This window comes from Cucurbita pepo, chromosome 4 (assembly GCF_057944985.1).
Source record: "Cucurbita pepo subsp. pepo isolate OVF chromosome 4, ASM5794498v1, whole genome shotgun sequence".
Lineage (NCBI taxonomy): Eukaryota > Viridiplantae > Streptophyta > Magnoliopsida > Cucurbitales > Cucurbitaceae > Cucurbita > Cucurbita pepo.
The window spans coordinates 6,200,626-6,224,643 of NC_141801.1; positions in this window are offsets into that span (position 1 = coordinate 6,200,626).

Consider the following 24,018-nt stretch of genomic DNA (forward strand, 5'->3'; position numbering starts at 1 on the left):
TTTCTCCTTCACTACTTCAGGCACTCACCTTCTTTCCTCTCCTCCCTTCTTTGCAAGGGTTTAACTATTCTTTCACTCACTGTAAAGACTAAACTAAAGATGAATGAGACTCAACAACTCTTTCCTCTGTCCCTTCTGGAACTCATGAACCTCGTAAACAGGGGTTTAACTATTCGAGAACAAGAGAAAGCTATTTGAAGGTCTGTCTTTCCCCCCGTATTTCTGTTCTTCTGCAATCCGGCACCTAGTAAACCCGGTCTCATTGGTTCTTTCTCCTTAGCAGGAAGTAAAGGTAAGCTCATTCATGATCCTATCCTTGAACAAGTAAACACTCGACTCCTTGTTCTTATTCATTCTCTTTAACTACTGAACCTGCCCTGGAACCTCTACAAGTGGCTTCGCTCCGATGCATTCTCCTTAGCTACTTCACTCTATAACCTATCCTTTGGCTTATTCTTATTCCTTTATAGGAGAGACTAAAAGGAAAGAAAGATTAATCAGACTTGACAGGAGAGCTACTTACTCTCAAACCTGATTCAACAAGGTAAGTAAAGACTACTTATTCTTGATCTGCTCCTACCCACTCCTCTCCCTCTTGGTCTCGTGGCTTTCGCTCCTCTCCCGCTTGGGAGAGCTGTTGAACTCCTTCACCTCCCATGTCGGTTTCATTGCTTCGCTCCTGAACCTTACCCTATTTACCTTATGAATGAAATCAATCCTGAACCTGACGAGAAAGAGAATGAAAGAAGAAGAGAAAGCAAAGATTGAGTAAGATGCAGAATCAGAGAAAGGAAAGATTGAGGCGGAATCAGATATTCCTTCGGAACCTTCACCGGAACTAGATTTCACTCTTGAACTCGATAAAGCCGCTAATGAATTTACTGTCCCTTCTTTCACTCCGTCACCTATTCTATTGGTCTCACTGCTTGGCTCCTTGAAAGATTGGTTATCTCCTCTCTGTATTAGCCGCCCCTTTCTTTCACTCTTCTCCCTGAACTGTAAAAGAAGAATAAGAGCTACTGAACCTCGGCTTCGCTCCTCTCTTAGTTCTAGCTTTGCTTTGTTTTATTCCTTCACTCTTTTACGAGGTAAATAGAATAGGTCTTTGATTGAACGAACTATAAACACGAAAGATTCCTTCTCCCTATTTACTCCTTTTCCTTCCTATTTCTTCTTTCACTCGGTCTCGTGGCCGTGGCTTCGTCGCTCCTGAACTATTGAACCAAGAACAGTAAGAAAAGAAGAAGATTCATTCGACTCAACCGAAACCCTTTTAATTGAAGAACAAAGTAAGCTTCTCTCCTTCAATCCTTCTTTCACTCTAACCTCCTCTCCTTTTCTTTTCCTATTACTGATTTCACTCGGTAAATGGATTCATTCAGTACAGTAGCTCTTTTCTTGAACTCGGTAAATAGGCTGATGAGATTACCTTCCTTATTTTATAGGGTAAGCACTAAACTAAGGTTAAGTCAGTTCTTTGCCCAGATTCAGTTCTTTGCCTGCCCAGATAAAGAAGATGAGAGTAAGTAACCCATCCTGCCCTGCATTGGACTGATTGAACAAGTTAAATAGGCTTGTCTCCTGAAATCCTTCTTTCACTCTTCTTTCACTAGGTTCAGTAGCTAATTCATGGATTCCCCCTGAACAATGAGACTTCACAGTAAGTCAAGACGAAACAAATGAAAGAAAGAGACTGAACAACTACTGAACTCACTCTTTTACTCGACTGTAAGAAAGAAGCAAGAATGAGAGTGAACAGAAAGATCAGCTCATGAACCTGAACCGATATGCCCTTGCCTTATTTATTGAGGTAAAAGAAAGTAAGTAGCTCTTTCCTTCACCGATATTACTTACCTTATCTCCTTCTCCTATTTATTCAAAGACAGTAAACAAAGACTCCTTATTCATGATCGTTTACAGTGATAGAGGGGAGAGTCGGAAATGAAGACGCTGCTTTGAAAGACGAAAGATTCATTCTTGAGAGAGAGTTTACGGAACTGGCTTTCTTGCTTGCTTTCACTCCTGGCCTGCTATCGCTATTGCCTTCATTCTTTCTCTTCTCCTTCCACGGTATTACCTTCAGTGAGTGTTCCTTATTCTTTCTCTTTCACTCGGTAAACTCAAGCACTACTTGACGAACCAGATTGAACTCCCTGACCGATAGATATTACCTGACCTTATTGAAGGAGGTAAACTGGAGTATGATTCTTTCTTTCACGAGGGTTGAGCTATTCGATCACTCTGTCTGAGTCTTCTTCCTTCACCGATATTCATTCCCTGAAGTTATTTATTAGTTATTATTTCACTCATTGTAAACTAAGACTCACCAAAAGAAGAATGAGACAGATGTAACTCTTTGACTCTACGAGGAAGAAACCGAACAAGAGCTACTGAACCTAGGCTTCTCTCAATAACCTATTTATTCAAAGACGAAGACTGTAAACTCGGGAAACTCCTTAACTACTGAACTGGAACCTATTTCTTCTTGATCTTCCCCTTTCTTGCTTGAATTGTAACCTAAGACTCAAGATTAATGAGACTGAACTACCTTCCCTATATTATTCTTGAATAGTAAACAAGGTAAACTGAAATTCCATTGCCTTTATGGTAACAGTCGGTAAAAGAAAAAGAAGAAAAGACTGACCCGATATTACCTGATGTTCTTGTGAGTTATTCTTAGTTATTCTTTCACTCGGCTTCGCCCCTTAACTACTGAACCAGATGGAACTCCCTCACCCCTATTCCCTTCAGTGATTTTAGGAGGTAAACTCAATCACTTTCAGCAGAACCTTGCCAGTCGAGTCAATGAATGAAATCCTTTACTGTCTTTGTTTGAAAGAAAAGAGATGGTGAAACCTAAACCGAATCCATCTCCTGCCCCTTCCCCTTATACTTTATTTTCTGATTGTGATTGATTGAAGAGGGTAAAAGAAAAAGAGAAAGACTCCTTATGGCTGAGACTGAATCTTCTCTCACTCATTCACCTATTCTATTGGTTTGACTACTTCACCATTACCTTTTTATTCAACTACTCGGTAAAAGACAAAAAGTCAAGAAGAGAAGCAAGCTCAATCACCTTTGCTTTGCCTATTCCCTGTCCCTGTAAGAAAGATGATGAATTCTCCGATTCCTTCTTTCACTCCGTCACCTATTCTATTGGTCTCTTTTCTTGAACGATGAGGTAAAGCCGCTAATGAGTTTACTCTCTCTCCATGAACCTGTTGGTTTCCCAATTGCATTGCCTACCCTGTCAAAGAAGACGAAAGAAGAAGAATGAGACAGATTGAACTCGGTCGGGTGGGTTGGTTGAACTAGGTGAAGTATCTAATTCATTTACGAGACAGGAATATCTTCTACTTTCAGCTATGATTCTTTCTCCTCTTATTCCTTCCCCTTCAAATACTGTATGTAAAGTGGCTGGCTGCGCTCCTCTCTCTTTCTTCATTGGGTAAAGCCGCTAATTCATTTACTCTGTCCCTGAAGGGTAAACAATTCCATTGCCTTATTCATTCGACTCAACAAGATGCACTCGGCTCAATCACTATTGAACCTTTACAGTGGAGGGAAGATATTCAATCCTTCTTGAACTCCGGAACCCTATTTATTCCAAGACTCGGTCGGTAATTATTAAGTCAAGCCGAAACCTCAACCCTTTGATTGAGGGTAAACAATTCCATTGCCTTATTCATTCGACTCAACAAGATGCACTCGGCTCAATCACTATTGAACCTTTACAGTGGAGGGAAGATATTCAATCCTTCTTGAACTCCGGAACCCTATTTATTCCAAGACTCGGTCGGTAATTATTAAGTCAAGCCGAAACCTCAACCCTATTAATGAGAGTCGACTTAGCTCTTCGCTTTCTCCTTATTCTGACTGTTCATATGTTATGATCTGTTCGTAATGAATATACCACACCAATATGTCTGGCTGATGAGATTCCATCAATAGAGAGCCAATTCCAATAGACTTACTTATTGTAGGGTCCCATTGGTGTGCATCCAGTAGGAATTGAACCTACAAATTCGCTAATTATGAGTTGGGCGCTTTAACCATTCAGCCATGGATGCTTAGCGGGGATCCTCGTACATGGTGAATAACCAAATTCCAATTTTCAATTCAATCTTTAGGAGAAATCAATGAAATTTAGGAGGCCTCAATGAAAGGACATCAATTCCAATCCTGGATTTTCTAATTGAGAGAGATCAATCATTCTGACTATTTCTTAGATTCATGGCCTGGTATCTTTCATTCACATTTGTTTCCATCAATCCCGTTTTATAAAACTGACTCCCGAATTGAGAGTATACTACTTTCACACAATTCACAGGGTTCAACAAGCAATCGATATTTCACGATCAAGGGTGTAGTACTATTTGTAGTAGCGGTCCTTCCTTATATCTATCTCATATTAAGAATCGAAAGGAAACTCTATTTGACAGGGTTTCTCCCTCTACCTATTCATTGGACCCAGAAATGAGACATTGGAAGAAGATTTTTGCTCTTCCTACACTATATCAATAGGTGGATTGTTTCGCTCATCTTCAAAAAGGAAAAAGGATCTCTGAGAGCTCTTTCCTGTATCCGAAAGAGAGTACTTGGCTTCTCCCAATAACACAAAAGTGTATCATGCCTGAATCTAACTGGGGTTGGTTCGTGGTGGTGGAGGAACTGGATTGGAAAAAATAGGGATTCCTGCTCATTGTAATATATCTAATGAAACCGTCGCTGGAATGGAGATCTCATTCAAAGAGAAAGATAGAAAATCTCTGTAGTTTCTTTTTGTATATTATATGGATGATTAGATCCGCAAGGACCTAGATTGGTAATTGTTTGATCGTCTTTCTCCGAGGAAGAGGCAAAAGAGAATCAACTTGAATTCGGGAAAGCTATTCGAAATCTTAGTGAAAGACTGGATTTCTTATCTCTTGCTTTTCGTGAAAAAAGACCAATTGAGCTTCTTCAAACAACAAGGAGCTGGGTGAACTATTCAATCAAATGATATTGAGCATCTATCTTCTTTCTTTCCCATCTCTTCTCGAGAAAGAAGTGGTCTATTTCTTTGCAAAATTGTGCTCAATTTCATATGTGGCAATTCCTCCAAGATCTCTTCCTTCATTAGTTGGGGGAAGAATCCATCTGCACGAATCGGATTTGATGAGGAACATATCGAGAGAGAATTAGATTTGGTTAGACAATTGGTTGGTAAACAAGGATCGGTTTTTTAGCAAGGTACGAAATGTCTTGTCAAATATTCAATATGATTCCACAAGTAAGATCTAGTTTTGTTCAAGTAACGGATTCTAGCAAATTGAAAGGATTTGATGATCAATCCAGAGATCATTTCGATTCCATTAGTAATGAGGATTCGGAGTATCAAACATTTCTCAATCAAAGAGAGATTCAACAACTAAAAGAAAGATCGATTCTTTGGGATCCTTCCTTTCTTCAAACAGAATGAACAGAGATAGAATCAGACCGATTCCCTAAATGCTTTTCTGGATATTGCTCAATGTCCCGGCTATTCACGAAAGGTGAGTGAGAAGCAGATGAATAATCATTCGATTTCGGGGAAGAAATCGCAGAATTTCTCAGGAATCCTCCTACAAGATCCATTCGTTCTTTTCTCTCTGACAGATGGTAAGAAATGAATATGGGTTTGAATCCTATTGAGAGGTTGACTAGAGATCAGAAATTGTTGAAGAAAGAAGAAGATCTCTTGTCCCTTCCTTCCAGGCGATCGTAAAAGAAAGAAATAGTTAATATATTCAAGATATATACGTATTATCAAAATAACGTCTCAATTCATCCTATTGAATCAGATCCGGGATGTGATATGGTTCCGAAGGCTGAAGTGGATATGGACAGTTACAATAAGATTTCATTCTTTCACTAAAATCCATTTATTTATTTCATCTATTCCATGACTGGAACTGGAGGGGATACACCTTACACCACGATTTTGAATCAGAAGAGAGATTGAAAGAAATGGAAGATCTATTCATTCACTCTATCAATAACCGAGCCGGATCTGGTGTATCATAAGGGATTTGCCTTGATTCCTACAGATTGGATCAAAAAGAATTCTTCATGAGTAAAGGGATGAATAAAAAAAGAAGGATTTCTTGGTTCTACCTCCTCTTTCTTTTTGATTCAGAGAATGAATCGAAGGATCAGCAAAAAATGGGTACGGACCTCCCCCGAGAATGATTTTGAAGATCCAAAACAAAAAAGAGTGGTATTTGCTAGCAACAACATAATGGAGGCAGTCAATCAATCTATATTGATCCGAAATCAGATTCAAATCCAATATAAGTACCATAAGTATTGAATCGATTCTTTTTATAGATCCGATCGCAACTTAGAATATGGAATGAAAAGGGATCAAATAGGAAATGAGACTCTTAATCATAGAACTATAATGCAATATACGATCAACCAAGATTTATCAAGATCAAAAGGGTCAGAAGAAATGGTTCGATCCTCTTCCTCTTATTTTTCTTTCTCGAGAGATCCATGAATCGGGATTCTAATGCATATAGATAGAAATGGTCCAATGGGAGTGGGAGCAAGAATTTCCAGGAACATTTCATTTCTGAGCAGAAGAGCCATTTTCAAGTAGTGTTCGATCGATTACGTATTAATCTATATTCGCTGGATTGGTCTAAGGTTATCTATAAAAAGGATTTGTCTGTCTAAGTCACTTCCTTTCCTTTTGTCCAAGTTTCTTCTATTCTAACTCACTTCCTTTTTTCTTTGTGAGTTTCAGGATTATCCCCATTAATAGGTCTGAGATCCACATCTATGAATTGAAAGGTCCGAATGATCAACTCTGGAATCAGTTGTTAGAATCAATAGGTCTTCAAAGAGTTTGAATTTGACAAAATGGAAAGCCTTCTTATTGGATGATCATGAGACTTCCCAAAAAGAGAAATTCTTGATCAAGAACAATATAACCATTTCTTTTTCTTCAATAAGATAGCAAAGTGGATGATTTACTCATTCCATACGTCAAAGAATCGCAGGAAATCCTTTGATCAAACTCTCCTATTTCTCAATGATATCCCACGATCAAGACAATTGGCTAAATCCCGTGAAACCATTTCAGAGAAGTTCATTGATATCTTCTTTTTATAAAGCAACTCTATCTACTCTGCTTCTATTGTAACAAAAGATTCCCTTTTGATGTAGGTTGGTTATGTGGAAAAGGCCCGTATCAATAATTATGATTTGACGTATGGACAATTCCTCAATATCTTGTTCATTCGCAACAAAATCTTTTCTTTGTGCGACGGTAAAAAAACATGCTGTTGGGAGAGAGATACTATTTAACCAATCGAGTCACAGGTATCTAACATATTCATACCTTCCTATTTTACACAAAGTGGAAAGGTATAACTTGTACAAATCTTTCCATTTTCGAATTCGATCCGCTCCATTCGTTCGTCGAGCTATTTACTCGATCGCAGACATTTCTGGAACACCTATAACCTAACAGAGGGCCAAATAGTCAATTTTGAATGAAAGAACTTATTGTCAACCTCTTTCAGATATGAATCTATCTTATTCAGAGGGAGGGGAAGAACTTGCATCAGTATCTCAATTTCAATTCAAAGATGGGGCCTTGATTCACACTCCATGTTCTGAGAAAGATTTACCATCCGAAAAGAGGAAAAAACGAGAGTCTTTATCTAAATGCCTTGATCAAGGGCAGATGTATAGAACCTTTCAACGAGATAGTGCTTTTTCAACTCTCTCAATTTGTAAAGGAATCTATTCCAAACATATATGCCATGGTTCCTTACTTCGACAGGGTACAAATATCTCACCATTTTGAGTTTAGAGACTTTTTTAGACCTATTGCCGATACTAAGTAGCAGCCACTAATTTGTATCCATTTTGAATGAGATTATGCATGGATCAGATATATCATGGCTCATTCTTCACAAAAAATTGTGTGTGTCTTCCACAATGGAATAAGTGAGATTTCGAGTCAGTGTTTACATAATCTTCTTCTACCCCAAGAAATGATTCATCAAAATAAATAATGAGTCACCATCGATATCGACACATCTGAGATCGCCAAATGTTCGGGAGTTCCTCTATTCAATCCTTTTCTTCCTCTTCTTCTTGCTTTATATCTCGTTCGTACACATCTGATCTTTCTTTCTCGAGCCTGTTACAGACAGAGTGAGAAAAGGTCAAATCTTTATTGAGTTGCGAAAAGGTTAGGTATCCCACATCTTCACTTCATTCTTTCTGGTTAAAGATTCTCTTTCTAGTTGCTCTGGAACAATTAGGAGATTCTCTAGAAGAAATAGGGTAGGGGGTTCTGCTTCTGGTGGCAACATGCTATGGGGTGGCGGTCCCGCTTATGGGGTCAAATCAATACGTTCGAAGAAGAAAGATTTGAATATCAATCGATCTCATAAGTATCATACCAAATCCCATCAATAGAATAAATAGCTTTTTCGAGAAATACGAGACATCTAAGTCATACAAGTAAAGAGAGATATTATTCATTGATAAGAAGAAATGTGAACAGTTATTGGATTGACGAGAAAGAAAGAGAATTCTTGGTTCAGTTCTCCACCTTAACGACAGAAAAAAGGATTGATCAAATTCTATTGATTCTGACTCATAGTGAGAATTTCTCAAAGAACGACTCTGGTTATCAAATGACTGAACAACCGGGAGTAATTGACTTACGAGACTTAGTGGACATTCATCTTTAGCAGAAAGACGGACATTCCTTGCTCATTATCAGACAATCACTTATTCACAAACCTCGTGTGTGGCTAATAGTTTGTTTGTTTGAATTTCCCATCTCATGGAAAACCCTTTTCCCTCCGCTTAGCCCTATCCCCGGGGGTATTTTAGTGATAGGTTCTATAGGAACTGGACGTTCCATCCTATTTGGTCAAATACCTAGCGACAAACTCCTATCTTCCTTTCATTACAGGTATTTCTGAACAAGTTCCTGGATAACAAGCCTAGCCTAAGGGTTTGATTATTGATGATAGTGGCGATATTGATGATAGTGACGATATCGACCGTGACCTTGAGGCTGGAGCTTCTAAGATGAATGCGCTATGGATATGATGCCGGAAATAGACCAATTTGATATCACCCTGAAATTAGAATTAGCAAAAGCAATGTCTCCTTGCCTAATATGGATTCCAAAGATGAATGATCTGGATGTGAATGAGTCGAATTACTTATCCCTTGGTCTATTAGTGAACTATCTCTCCAGGGATTGTGAAAGATGTTCCACCCACTAGAATCTTTCGACTGGAACGAGAATCTCGATAACCTAAACAAAAATGCAGAAGTGAGCCTACTCCTCTCTCCCCCTTTTTTAGACAACACCATCAACCCCATTCATTTTGAACCTTGAATGAGTCAAAGCAAAAAATATAAGATAAATAGAAGGAAAGGAGATCAGAAAGATACGTGGACGACTTGACTCTCGTATAGGTCGGATGTTTCCGTGAACAGTAAGTAGTGGATCTCCCCTGATTTTGGGAAAGCTGGTGTGGTGGCCGAGTGTGAATTCTCTTTCAAGGCAAGGGGCCTGATCGACATTCTTGTTTACTCTGATCCAGTCGAGGTGGTTTTCGTTTACCAGCGCGTAGGTGGTCTAAGTTCATATGACCAAGTCTTTCTGACCCCTGTGAACATCTTTTCTTAATGTATTAAAGAGGGCCTCTCTAACCGGTGAAAAGTGGTGGGTGTCCACTAACGGCCATTCCTGGCTCAGCTCCGATAATGCAATTCCGGGAGGAGTTGGTAGTTTGGCACTGGATCCCTTCGGACCTGGAGAATGTGGGACGCTGGGTCGGGGTTTGGTGAACCAACTGTCCTCTCCTTTACAGTCTCGCTGCTTCTCTCCTATTTATTCTTTATAGAGGTAAATAAATAGGTGTTTTCATCTTCCGTCCTGGACTGATTGAACAAGGTAAAGCGTCTTCGCTCCTGTCCTTTACAGTCGAGTGTCTTCGCTCCTCTAGTTTCAGTATCGGGCCCCTTTTTCGTTACCTAGATTACACCTTCGGAATACCCCTGAAGGGAATTTAGCTCTACTTCCCTCAATCTTCACTTTACGCCACGCCGACTGCCATTTCGTCATAAGGCGTGGAATTAGACCAAGGGGAATCTCCATAGGAACTAGTCCCTCTGATTTCGCATGTAGGAGATCGAGACACTGCCCCAGGGCGGCTATGGACAAGTAGATCGATCGCCCTATATCGACAACTAGATGGAGGGTCTGACGTTGTATATATGTACTTTGATTTTGTTCCCCCCGTAAGATCAATATCACAACCAATATTCTCAGAAAGGGGATTTTTAGATATCGGTAGTTGTCCGGTGGTACCCAAACAGTAAGATTCCAGAGGAAAATGCACCTAAGATCAAATATTTTGAGCCGACTTCCGTGGAAAATTCAGACTTTCTTTTGGATGCTTCCATCACATAAAAACATAAACTTTGAGGCTCAATAGCTAAATACATGGAAATTGAATCATGAGCCGAGATCGTAAAGAGCATACTGCGAGTAGAAAGTGGAATTAATACAATGAATTCAAAAGCATCAAACCTCTCTTGTTCGAAAGAATCAAAACACATCGAAATGGTACCAGCCGTACTTAATAATAGAAGGATTTGGCAGAAATATGTCAAATTGTCCCTCCTAAAAAGATTATTCCAGAATAAATGGGCAATAGTTAGGAGAGGTGCGCCAGTGGCGAGCAGAAGCAAGGTTATTAGATACCTCAGGAAAGCCCGACCAGAACCACACGTGCAAGTTTCCCTGCATGTGGCTCGTTTGTGATAACTTCTTCGGATTTGCGTGAACTAGCGGACCGATCACTCAGTGTGGATGCTCCCTACAGCATGAACGAACCTTTTCGGCTTAGGAATGGGGGCCACAAGACCAGCCCGAATCTAGCCAGGTTCTCTTTCTTCTCATCTACCCTTCCCAACAATTGTACCTTGTCTTGGGGCTTCGCTTTACGAGAGAAAGCCCGCAACAAAGTCTTTCTCTTCCCTCTCCCATCCCGGATCATATTCAGGTGCATCCACAGAAGAGGAAATCGCAATGACTGATCCTGCTGTGTATGTAGTAGGGTGGGTAGTAAGGTAAGGAGGCCACCAGAGAGGAAGCCAAACGGCCTATTAAGCGCAGCTAAGCTAGGAGAAAGCCAGGTGCCGGAGGTAAGCTCTATTCGGGCCGGAGCATTGATTCCCCATAACGAATAGGCTAGCTCGAGATCTCAATTGCCTATCCTGTGTTCGAGAAGGTCCCGCAGTTCCTAGGCAGCACCTCGAAGTTTTGTTTCTTATCTTACATGAGACTCGAGGTATTCCTCACTCCATGGCATGGCACCTTTCGCTCATCCATTCTGACCGTGCAGACGCCCTTTTTCTTTCATTATCATCTACCGCCCTTTCTTTCCTCCCGGCTATTCACGCATGAGGCTCATCGTATGTATGCTCGACTTCGTTTGCCGGTGCTATAGGTAGGAGTACATTATGGCAGGATCAGTCACCGGGGCAAACACCCCTCCTCCAAGAAGAATTGTGCTATGCCCCCCCGATCCCTATAGATGGAAGGAGCTGCCTGGTGATCCCTAGGTTGTAGCACGTCTGGTCGTAAACTCCTCGCGCCGCTGCCGCCGTTTCTAGGACCGACCGATGCCTCACCTACACAGGTACCTATGTAATGTAGTGTCGGTGGCACATTCAACATAGCGTTCGGACTCATGTGCCTTCCAGAACCAGGGGTCTTCGAGCCTGCTGCGTACGATTAGCCAGCCTTGCGGCGGCAAAAGGATTAGAGGTCCCCCCATGCTACGGTTCCCTGCGGCCCGAACCCGGTGCCACATTAGGTTAGGGAGTTTGGCGATAATAGCTCCTCTGCGTCCCCGCGCTGCCCTCCTAGCCGCGCAACACTAAGTAATCCAAGCCAACCCACATTACTGACTAACGGTGGATAATCATATTTCTTAGAGGTACTAAATACAACTCCATGAATGAGCAAAATGAAAGTTGCATTAATGATAAAGATCTCTGAGGAAACCGCAAAAAAAAGATTGAACATGTGGGTGGAAGGATCCGAACGAATTCTGCTTTCATTTCCCCCGTATAGAGCACTGAGTTACTTACGTTTCGGTCTTCAACAGGCAGGCTGCACTGACGACGGCGGCTAGGAGGGATTGCTAGACCAGCAGCCAGACCAACAATGAATGTGTAATGCTTGTGATTCCACACCAGGCTCAACAATAAAGAATTTCATGTCGAAAGGCCTCTAAACGAAAAAGGAGTCCATGACCCCGCGTATGAGGTCGAATTCCACACTTTTCTCTCGAGTATACCCATCATCATCATTACCAAAAAATGGACGTCACTTTGGGACACATGCGGATAGCCACCCTATCGAAAGGGCTAAAAGTCAGCCAAACGAGCTCAAACTCTTTTTTTTGAGTTCCCTTTGAGTTCCACTTCTCAAGGAAAGTAGAGTCTTATAAAAGACGCCACTCTACGAGGAAAGTCCCAGGGTCGAGTCTTTGCGAGTTCATCCCAAACAAAGCGAACCCCTTCTTTACTGGGTCTTGGTCAGGAAGATGCAGATAAAACGCCAATAGCCTGATACGGCATAAGCTTGAAAGAAGAGAGCTATCAATCATCATCAATTTGTCTTTCTCTCTCTCTTCCGAAACGAAACAAAATCCGTCAATAAATGACGAACCCCCTTATACAGATGATAGGACAGGGCTAAGGCAGTAATCTCGACGGAGATTAGGATGAGCTTTGATGAATAAAAGAGGAATCTGTAGAAACTCTCATGGGTGAAGCAAATCAAACCCGTTTTCAGACAAAGAAGATAAAAAAACAAAACGAGAGTGGCTAGGAAAGCCCCGGAGATTCTATGGGAAATTGGAAACGTCGAAGTGAGTTGTGGCTTATAAATAGGAAGATGAGGAGATAACGGGCGAAGGATATTCATGATATTAGGTTCGATTTATGTTCTCTTGCTCCCCTATTCTTTATGGTCGAGTACCTGAGCTTATTCGCCTCTACACCTCGGGCTCATAGCTTCGCTCCTCTCCCCTTCTCGTCGAGTAGCTTCGCTCCTTGATCGCTACGTGGCATACCGAAAAAGCAAAGAAGAAAAAGCCCATCTTCCATTAGGGCCCCTCTTTCACTATCAAGAGTGGGGCGAGACTATATTGCTAGAAGCTGATTTTGCATTCTTGGAAAATGAAAGAGAGAAGATTGCGTTCAATATTGCGTTTGACCTAATAGTTTATGGAGCTATCATCTTTCCTAAGCTGCGTTACCAGCCTCGGGAAAAAGATTTCTACTTTTTTTTTCCAAGTTCTCAGGATCAAAGCGCTGCGCATGCGGAAATAGAAATCCGAGCGAGACAATCCCCGGCGGAGCATTTCGGCCTGGACCTGTTCTTCAAGGACCCCTCCTGTCCTGGCTTTGAGCGACCCTTTCTTTCAGTTGGGCCTCCACAATCGCCCTAATGCGGGCTGGATCCCTTTCCCCGTACACATCCATATCGGGTTCGCCTCTTCAATCAACGGTAACTTCTACTTCTTCCCGTGGAGGCAGATCGAGATCCATGTCCCACCCAGAGAAAGAGTTTGAGCTCGATGCGCCTGAACCCCGAACCATCTTGACCTCGGCTAAGTACGGGAAGCCACTTACCGTCCATACACTCATCCCAAAAATCAAAATCAAGTCCTTTTAAAGAGAATGCGAAAAGCTAAGATCCTTCTTTATTAGAAAAATGAATAAGAGGTTGAGCTCAACATTCAACTTCAACCTTTTAATGTTGAGAACCCCAAGAAGATCTCGTACTCTTTCATGTGGAATCATTGCAGTTTGTGAACTTTGAGTTTGGACTAAACTAATAAATAAGGATGCCCAGATATACTCAATCCTAAATGAAGAGCTCCCTCCTATGTTGACACCAACAACTGGCAAAAGAATGATGTGAATGAAAAAGAGCGAACGAACGGGAAGCGCTTCGCTGATGTACTGACCCAACAAAGAAAGATTACAGTATGTGCCTCCCTTCTTTCTGACTTTTCTTGTTCGACGCTCAGGATCTTTCCCTCCCGCAGTACTCAAATCAGAATGGAAATTTGTCTGTAAATCCCCATCCTTCTTTTTCGATTGAGTCTATAGGCGTGAAATAAGGTCTATTATCGACCTCTCTATATGAAAGCGTGCAAAGATGCCTTCTACCATAGGCTCAGAAAGAGCGCAACTAATCAAAGTGAGACCAACTCAACTCGGATATCGAAGAAAAGTTGATTTGTGTGTAACCAACTCCAGCTCCGGGAATCCATAGATTCATTTTGAAGAGTAAAACGTAATGGAATGAATCCATGTCGGCCATGCCAATGATAGAGAGAGGAGTACGACATATGAGCTCAGACCCTTATGTGAGCTTACCTACCTACCCTAGCCTCCCCGCACGTGCCCATGTCTGCCTCGCTACTCTTCTTTCAGGCATATTACACTAATTCCTGATTTTGAGTAAGGTATCATTACGCCCCTATGAAATGAAATAACACATTTTTTATCTAACTTGAGATCTATGATATTGATTGCTTTAACACGTCCCGTCCTCTTGATAAAGAAATACGACCGATATTGATTGGTTTCTGTCTAGGTGCCTTAACTTGTTGACAAGTTAAACACCTACTCACACATTCAGCAACATCTTTCTTCATCCCAGGCCACCAAAAGCATGTTTTCAAATCCTGATACATCTTTGTGGCACCTGGATGCATAGTATAGGGAGACTCATGCGCCTCAGATAGAATCTTCCTCTTGATCTCTACATCGTTTGGCACACAAGTTCGGTTCTGCCACTTCAAACATCCATCACCCGTTATCAAGAAATCCTTGATTTGTTCAGTCTCAAGTTGCCTCACAACTTTTGAAAAATAAGGGTACCTCTGCTGACCCTGAATAATTTGTTCCTGCAACGTCGGACAAATAGTCATAAGAGCTAGCTGAGCTGCCGCTTTTCTGACCAACACAGCTATCTGAGCTCGTTCAAACTCCATCTGAATGTTGTGTTGTCTCGTTAGCATTGTAGATGAGTGAGCTGTCTTACGACTCAAGGCATCAGCTACCACATTAGCTTTACCAGGATGATGTAGGATCTCCACATCATAATCTTTTACCAACTCCAACCATCGACGTTGCCTCATGTTGAGCTCTTTCTGGGTGAACAGATATTTAAGACTCTTATGATCCGTATATACTTGTATCCTCTCACCGTACAGATAATGTCTCCATATCTTCAAAGCAAACACCACAGCAGCTAACTCTAAATCATGAGTTGGGTAATTGCGTTCATAATCCTTCAATTGCCGAGAGGCATAAGCAATAACTCTCCCGTTTTGCATAAGTACGCACCCCAACCCATGCTTAGAGGCATCACTATAAATTACTAGGTTCCGAGTACCGTCAGGTACAATAAGCACTGGGGCTGACGCTAGTCTTTCCTTGAGTTCCTGGAAACTACTTTCACAAGCTCGATTCCAATCAAATTTCTTTTCTTTTCGGGTTAACTGAGTTAGTGGTGCGGCAATCCTTGCGAAGTCTTTAATAAAGCGCCTGTAATATCCGGCTAAACCAAGAAAACTTCTCACCTCAGTAACTGTAGTTGGTCGAGCCCAACCTATAACTGCCTCCACCTTTGCTGGATCAATAGTTATACCATCCTTGAATACCACATGACCAAGGAATACTACCTTTTGAAGCCAAAACTCACATTTTGAGAACTTGGCATACAATCTTTGTTTACGCAGAACCAACAAAATCTTCCTCAAATGTTCTGCATGTTCATCGTTTTTCTTGGAATAAACCAAGATATCATCAATGAACACAATGACAAAAGAATCCAGAAAATCCTGGAATACCTGATTCATCAGCTCCATAAACACTGCAGGGGCATTAGTCAAGCCAAAGGACATCACGACAAACTCATAATGCCCATACCGAGTACGAAAAGCCGTCTTCGGTATGTCATCTTCTTTGACTCTTATCTGGTGATAACCAGAACGAAGATCAATCTTCGAAAATACCGCTGCCCCTTGAAGCTGGTCAAACAAGTCATCAATTCGCGGCAAGGGATACTTCTTTTTAATGGTCACCTTATTCAGCTCCCTATAGTCAATACAGAGACGGAGTGTACCGTCCTTCTTTTTCACAAACAAAACTGGAGCTCCCAACGGTGACACACTAGGTCGTATGAATCCCTGGTTCAACAACTCTTGTAATTGCAACTTCAACTCTTTCAATTCTGCGGGGGCCATCCTATAAGGAGCTTTAGAGATAGGTGTCGTCCCTGGTTCTAGTTCAATACCAAAGTTGACTTCCCGCTCTGGTGGTAAACCAGGTAACTCATCAGGGAAAACATCCAGGAATTTATTTACCACAGGTACAATTGATACATCTGTATCCACTCGTCCCACTTCTACAACACTAGCCAGGAATGCCACAGCACCATGACCAATCAACTTCCTAGCCTTCAAAGCAGTAATCGTCTTGGGAACACTTCCCAGCTTCGTACCCTGAAACCGGAAGCTCTTTCCCATCGAGGGGTGAAAAACTATCTCCTTCTTATAACAATCGATACTGGCATGATGAGCAGATAGCCAATCCATGCCCAAAATAATATCATAATCATACATATCTAGCACCATTAACAACACGTCTAATGGTTGGCCGGATACTTCTACTTTATTCAGTTTCACCTTTTCACGGGTCATCAATATGACTCCTGAAGGTGTAGAAACTAAAACCTCATAACCTAAAGGCTCTACTTCAAGTCGGGCTTGACAAACAAACGATGATGATATAAAAGAATGCGTCGAGCCAGAATCAAATACAGTATAAGCAAAATAGCCATATATGGGTAAAGTACCTGTCACCACCGTGCTGGCATCCCCCGCTGCCTTGCTTGTCGTGGCAAAGGCTTTACCTCGAGCCTGAGGCTGTCCCCCGGCACTCGACTGACCCTCTCCTCCACCTGGAGCAGATCGCTCGTGGCGCATCACGTTAGGATTCTTTGCACTACGACATACTCTGGCGAGATGACCAGTCTTACCACAGTTATAACATATCTTGTCTACAGCATTACAAGATCCCACATGAGTTAACCCACACTTACTACAACCTGCCCTCCCTTCACCTGAGTAATGTCGACGATCAACTCATTGCGGTACCGTCTGCTATTGCGAACCCGAAGATATTTGAATAAATTTTCGTTTACCACTTGGTCGCACCTGACTGCTAGAACCCTGATTACTCCTCGGGGTGCTAGCATCTAATTTCACCGCAGCATTATAAGCCGTAAACAAAATCTTGAGAAGCATGGGCAGACACGGATCCCTGTATCTCTTGCCTCAAACCCTGAATAAAGAGATCCATCTTCTCTTCCTCGGTAGCAACCATAAGAGGAACAAATCTGGATAATCGTGTGAATTCCGCCTCATACTCCTCTACTGACCTATTACCCTGTTCCAATTGCATAAAGGCTTTTCGATTTCGCAATCTCGCTAGAGCAGGATAGTATTTCTCACAAAACTCATGTCTGAAGGACGCCCATGTGATTGGGGCTCCACCAGCCTCCATTTTTTGCTTCTTTGATTTCCACCAAAAATTGGCTGGTCCCTCCAACAAATATGTAGCACACAACACCTTATGATTCTCTGGGCAGTTGTAGAATGTAAACTTTGTTTCATACATTCCAACCACCATTCAGCTGCCTCAGGATCAGTCCCCTTTCCTCCAAAAGTTGGCGGGGCAAGTTTCATGAAATCTCGTATGTACTCACTCTTCTCTGTCATACTTCGTCGACCATAAGTTACTACCCGCAATGGTGCCTCTGTCACCACAGCTATACTAGGTAGCTCTGTCAACCGTGTTGGAGGTATTACTGTCTGAACACCTACTCTTGGTGCTTCAGACACTAATGTCGTCTAGCCTGATACAAATGCTGTTGGAGCCGCCTGGCTTCCAAGACCAGCAAGGGCTGCCTGTACCGCTTGGTCCACCCGGCTCTGCACCGCCTGATCTACTCGGCTCTCAATCAATGATTGTAATGCCTCCAAAGTAATCACAACAGTCGGCTGATCTCTAGATGCCGACTGAGCAGCAGGCTCCGGAACCGCCTCTGCTGGAGCAGTTCCCTCTACATGCTGCCCCTCATTCCCCGAGTCCACATTGGACGTACCAGAGTCTAAATTCTTAAATACCACCATATCTGTCACACACATAATTAAGTGGTCATCATCAATTCTTTTAAACTTTTCATACTATTCTTTCATACAATTTAATCATACATCACTTACCTAACCGAGGCGAGATACCGCTGAGTTGGACTAAATGAATCCATACTGTCTATTCTAGACTGTCTATAGAACCTATAACCTAGGCTCTGATACCAACTTGTAACACACGCTCATCGTCAACGTGATTAAAAGGAGTTACCATCAACAACGACAACATACTCTAACACACAATCATAATCTCAAAATATTTCTAAAAAAAAACATCCAGTAAACAAAAACATTTAAAACCAGTGCTATTTAAACTGAAAACAACCGAAGTAAATTCTTGACAGCGAAAGCATAAGTACACAAAGCAGACACAGACATGGATTCCCAGTAGTCTCTAGCCCGCTGGTCTCGTCCTCGGTTGGCCTTCATCATCTAAATCTAGAAAGAAAAGTTATAACAATTTTGACGAGTAATTAGATTACTCAGTAAGTAGCTAGCTTGTCATTCAAGAGTTCATAACTAATCTTTCCAGGTGTTTTTAAGTTTTATTCATCATTGACTCCTAGTTCTCTCACTAGGGTCGTCTATTCATTAATGAGGTATCTCAGCTACCTCCAGCTTAGGTTACTGACTCTCTTTTGATATGCTTATCTACAATTTTCGGACTCGTATGTAAGACTCGCTCTCGGTCAAATACGGCCCGTCTACTAATTTCTCTGGCGGCCTGTTTATCTCATAAACTAACGGTCAGGAGTACTCATGCTCCCTGACTTAGCACACAGCGCGTTGGCCAGGAACTTCGCGGGAATTAGTAGACTATCATACTCATATAAATAAGTCATAACTCAACAACCAATAAGCATATCCTAGAGTCATAACCTTTCCATTAACATGCATAACATACTCGCAGTTACTGCATGCTTTCATACATGTATCATGTTCAACACATAGAACATTCTGGCAATCATTTATATCATGCTTACATCACAGGCAAGCAGTCACAATATACAATAAACACTCAATATCATCAAAGCTCATCATAACATACTAAGCTCTTAAAAAGGTAAACAACATACTCACATGTTGTAAAACAAGTTAAGAACTAGTTCAAAGATCGATATGCTACTTACTTGGTTTTCGAACTCCTTTTCCCCCTTGAATGTACGTTTAATAGTATTTCAACACAATTCCTTCCTATTAGACCTATATTTTATCGGATTCAACATAAGTATAGACCAATTTTGATAGGACAGGTCAAAAGGAGTCGAACGGGACAAACCGGGAGCCAAAATACCTGCTCACGCTCCCTCACGCGCCAACACAAGGTCGGGGTTCGTTTCCCACGCGCCTGATCCGCGCACAATCGCACTTCCACTCGCGGCCTCCCACGCGCCTCGCGTGTCCTTCACGCGCTCGTCTTCAACCTCTCCTTCCTGCAATTTTTTTTCCAATCTTTTCCTTTAATACCCGTTGTGTCCCGAAGCAAAAATTTCATCTCTACAGCTCAAATTTCGTTCTGATTTCTTCTAAAACTTTATAGATATCCTAACTACGGTTCTAACAAGCCCTATTTCATAATTTATTATGCAGTATGAACCAAGATATCCAGATTTAAAGGTTCGGTGATATGGGTTTTTTGTTACCTTCGAATCACCGCCCGATTCAGCTCGTGGCCGTATCCCCTTCCTCAAAGGATTCCTCAGCAACAACCTCTCTTCCTTTACCCTCGATTGACAACCAATCTTAAGCAACCAAACTCGAATTCTCAGAATTTTTCCTCCTCTGTTTTCTGGGTTTTTCCCTAATTGCTATTCTTCGTTTTTCTTCCTTTTTAAAGCCTAATCAAGGCCTAATACGCTTCCACACCCTCTACTAATCCATTCATCAATCCCACGCCTCCAGCCTACATGTCCGTCGCCCCTCATCCCCCTTTACAGCAGCTGCTTGACGCAGCTGCTTCGATTTCATTTCATTTTTTATTTATTTATTTAATTATTTAATTATTATTATTATTATTATTATTATTATTATTATTATTATTATTATTATTATTATTAACAAACACACAACAAATAAATACAAAATACATATTATCATTATTTTAGGTTGTTACAATGGTGATCGGTTACCACTATCAGGTAGATTGAATAAGAAGATTGGGCTAGCTGATGTATTCCGGAAAAAGGAGAGAATATAGAGCTTGAAACTAACGCATTAAACTATGCGTATATCAGAGACAGAGACCTACGCTTCATTCTCGTTCTTTCTATCATCTTTTGGTTTACCCTATGGGTCTATCTTACCCCCGTGCCACTGAATAAGCATCCATTTGCTTGGACAAGCCCAGACTGCAAATTCTTAAATCAAGTGATCTCTGATACATATTAGTCTAAAGTGTGCGCCACCCATCTGTTAGTAGCCCTTGCCCATGCGGGGAGACACTCAATCAAACAGTTAGGGAGATCTGACTTACCCCTTAACATAACACCTTTGATACTCTCCAAATAAATCCAAAGCCAGTGTTTAATAAAAAAACATATGAATGATAGGCACAATAATCCTAGTTCTTGCGCTTACCGAGTCTGTTTCGCCACATGGTGTTTATATTGATTAAATTATAGAAGAAAGAAATGAGGAATCAATCAACTAAGGATGAATCCACTAATGATAGATAGATTAGTCTTACATCAAACAAATAGATGTTACTCTATTAATAGAACAATGGATGATGATAAAAAATGTTCTCTTTCTTTATAGTTTGGTATTGAAACTCAATGATGTTGACTCCGTCTTTAAGCACAATTATGGCGATGACTATGATCTCTCGGAAGTTGAGCTTCTTGGATTACAAAATGAATATCAGTAGCTAGATACAACTTTTTACCACTACGCTTAGTTATAGAATATGGAGATTCCCCCGGGTCGAATTCGACACCTACCTTTTCTGTCGAACCCTCTAACACAGAGGACCATGTGGTTATTTGTGCTGACGGTGCTATCTTAATTGATGAATTGGGTAGATCTTCCTATTTTTGCAAATCTTCTTTATATAAAGAGAAAGGATTGGATTCCCAGTCTCATTACCACTCAACAATCCAAGAGTGGAGGGGTGTGGAAGCACTTCTTCGACGGAATTGCTCGAATTCTGCTATCACCTTCCCCAGATCTAGACTTTTTGAGAAAGTCAAAACTCTTGCCTAAACAGAACTATGCTCGCTTACAAGATTCAATCCTTATCCCCATTTTTGGTAACATAATAAAGCTTTATGGCTCCAGCCAGCCATAGAACGTGCTCTTAGGGGAGGTGAACCCATCCCATTCTCTGTGGGCCTCATTCACATCAATGAGGATGGGCAGATTCTAATTCAAAGCGATTGCTAAAAAAGATACTGATTTTATATGATGTGATTTTGGGTTGTGGGGTCTTATTTATCAACGAAAGTTGGTGTGAAAGTTATACGACATTGAGAAATGCTTTTCTTTCAGTTGGAGTTTGAGGTTCTGTTTGAGTTTCAGCGTGAGTGAATACACGCACCTTATGTCGGAGGACACGAGAACCCTCTTGGTATAGACTGATTTGATCTCGTTGCTATGATGAACAAAGTGTTCTGCCACGGTCTTCAGTACTCCTATTTCGGAGGAAAGAAAAGATCGTCTCTTTGGAGGTCGTCAGTATAATGCTCCCCCGGACGTACTGTACTCCTTACTACGGAACCGGGTTACCAAGTCGCGATATGAATATCAAAAAGGAAGTTTGCTGGCCATCCTTTAGGTTACAAAGGTGCAGGTTCGATTCCTGCTCGTGATAGTGTCGAGCATTATACTCTTAACCAAGAAATCCTTTCTCTAGGGTAGAACACCTATCTGAAGGGGCATTGAGATAAGCTTTTCGTCTTTTAGTGGTTATCTGTCATTTTCTTTTGGGTGGATCATGATCATCTATCTTGGTCTTTACATTCTTCATCAGTTCTGTCTTTCTAGTAGCATTCTTCTCGTCAGTATTCGGTATTTTCTCGTCACATTCTCATCTTGGCTTAGTTACCTCTCTGAGTTCTTCTTCCAAAATGGGGTTGTAAGTGAGACCTGTTTTCTTCCTCATTTTATTCCACAGAAAAGCGAGAACTCTGAATTATCCCCAAAAAGTCTTGTTTGTGGCCTTCCTTCTCTTCTGGTTAATCTTGAGAGTCAGTCGGTAAAAGACAAAGAGAAAGCCGAAAGCAAGACAAGAAAGAATGAAACAGGAAAGAAGAAAGAAGAAGAAGAAACAGGAAAGACTATCGAAGAATCAATGAGACAGAACTGTAAGGAAAGACGAAAGATTCCTTCTATCTCTCCCTTATTTTTAGGGATCAAATCTAGTAAAGGTAATTCATTCATTCATTTTTAGTGTTGAAAGTCAAGACTCAACTAAACATTCGTTATCCTGTAAACACTCCTTATGAATGATCGTTCACTGTTAGGAAAGACTATCGAAGAATCAATTCGACTTAACTGTAAGTAAATCCGAAAGATTCCTTCTTTCTCTTTCTCTTCCCCTTCAAGTGTTGAAAGTCTTCACTCTCTCTCTCTTCATTCTCCTTCACACTCAGGAAAGAGGTAAACTCCGGAACTACTGAACCTGAAAGTCTTTCAAGTCAAGACTACTTATTCCTTCTCCGATTCCTTCTTTCACTCTTAAGGACCAAGAATTCTCAAATTCTATCCCCATATAACTGTCAAAGTTCGTCAGAGGTTTTTCCCTAACAAAAGCTCCTGAAATAAATTTCATTCTATCCCCCCCCCCCCCCCCCCGTATTTTGAGGGATCAAAGTGTATCTTTACCCTATTTTAAGGGAGAAAAGTGTATCTTTACCCTATTTTTCGGGATCAAATCGATGCTTTACCCTATTTTTGGGGATAAAAAGCTATCCCCCCCCCCCCCGTATTTTTGGGGCTATTTTCCTTGATTTCACTCTTTCACTCTCCTGTAAAAACTCAAAAAACTAGAATTCTCCTATCTATCCCGTATTTTTAGGGATAAAATCGAGGTCTTTTGGGTGAGAGGTAATGAAACTGTCAATCCTCAACTCTCTCTTCTATCTTTCTTTCCCTTCCCTTATTTCAGGAAGTAGGTGAACTCGTTCTCACTGCTTGCTTCGCACCTTTCCTCTTCATTATCCCCAAAAAGTCTTGTTTGTGGCCTTCCTTCTCTTCTGGTTAATCCTGAGAGTCAGGGGTCTTTTCTTATTTGGCCAGTCACGGGCTCTTTGAGGTCCTCCTAATGAGTCGTGGATGTAACTGTTATTTGATTCCGACGGCCATGTTCTCGCCTCCCCTCCCCTGTTCGGGCTGTAGTCCCACTTTCACGGTAGAATCGACGAGCTTTTTCAAAAGATTCCAAAGCGCACACTCAAAAGTGCTTCGAATTGAAATTAGTCATTCGTTGTTTGAGACCAGTTGAGAATTTGGAAAACAAAAAAGAAAGACCTCTTCCAACGCGCACGCACGAGAAAAACTCTAATTCATTGTTACCACAGGCGATTCTGAAAAACAAAGTTCCATTCGAGATTGCGCAGAAGGTTGGGAAACCAAGAGAATGCTTCGCCTTTTCTTCCTCGATTTTTATCAGAAGCTTGTGATTTAGTTTTTGTCCCTTGTTTCGAGCAGCGGCATTCTCCTTATAAATTCTCCCGAAAAAGAAGAGAAAGGAAAAGTCAGTCAGCCA